General features: G+C 37.2%; 1 long non-coding RNA gene across 1 annotated transcript; it reads left to right on the top strand.

Annotated features, from left to right (window-relative positions):
* On the top strand, positions 1–666 carry LOC106322139. The gene is made up of 3 exons (XR_001266256.1): positions 1–50; positions 121–274; positions 590–666. It is a non-coding gene; the product is annotated as an uncharacterized LOC106322139 (long non-coding RNA).

Below are 666 nucleotides of genomic sequence, written 5' to 3'. Positions count from 1 at the left end.
TCTTTAGTGAACTGTGTAAGATGTTGGATCCAGGAAAGCCTGCGTTTAAGGTGAGGTCTTTGTAAGATTGAGTTGGTTTATTGATTATTTGTGTAATCTCAGTGGACTATTAATGTTTAGGTGCTGGTAAAACCACAACGTGTACCAAGTATGCTTATTATCATCAGAAGAAAAGCTACAAACCCGCTCTGGTGTGTGCGGATACTTTCAGGGCTGGTGCTTTCGATCAGCTGAAACAGAATGCCACCAAGGCTAGGATCCCCTTTTATGGAAGGTATAAACATTTCTTTTCTTTGTAACAGATTTCTTCTTGCATGTTTATAATATAACAGTAGCTCACGTATAGGAGTGATCTAAGTTCAGTTGTGACGGTAAGGTGGGGTAAGTGTCCAAAGTTCATAAAATTGTTTGATTTAGTAGGTTTCGTCATACTTTATTCGCTCTGTTGAGGTCTTTTGTTGACTATGCTGTTTGTAGTTTTGGATTTACATCAATGACAGTAATAGGGGAGATGAAAAAAAAATGAAAATATTCTATATGGCATACTGTGATAATAGAATTGCTAATGCTGGGTTGTGATTCTTTGCAGCTACACGGAATCCGATCCTGTGAAAATTGTTGTTGAGGGAGTTGATACGTTTAAGAAAGAAAACTGTGATCTTATTA

The sequence above is a fragment of the Brassica oleracea genome, unplaced genomic scaffold (genome assembly GCF_000695525.1).
Source record: "Brassica oleracea var. oleracea cultivar TO1000 unplaced genomic scaffold, BOL UnpScaffold07913, whole genome shotgun sequence".
Lineage (NCBI taxonomy): Eukaryota > Viridiplantae > Streptophyta > Magnoliopsida > Brassicales > Brassicaceae > Brassica > Brassica oleracea.
Note: the sequence above shows the minus strand (reverse complement) of the source record. Positions and strands in the feature narration are given on the sequence as shown.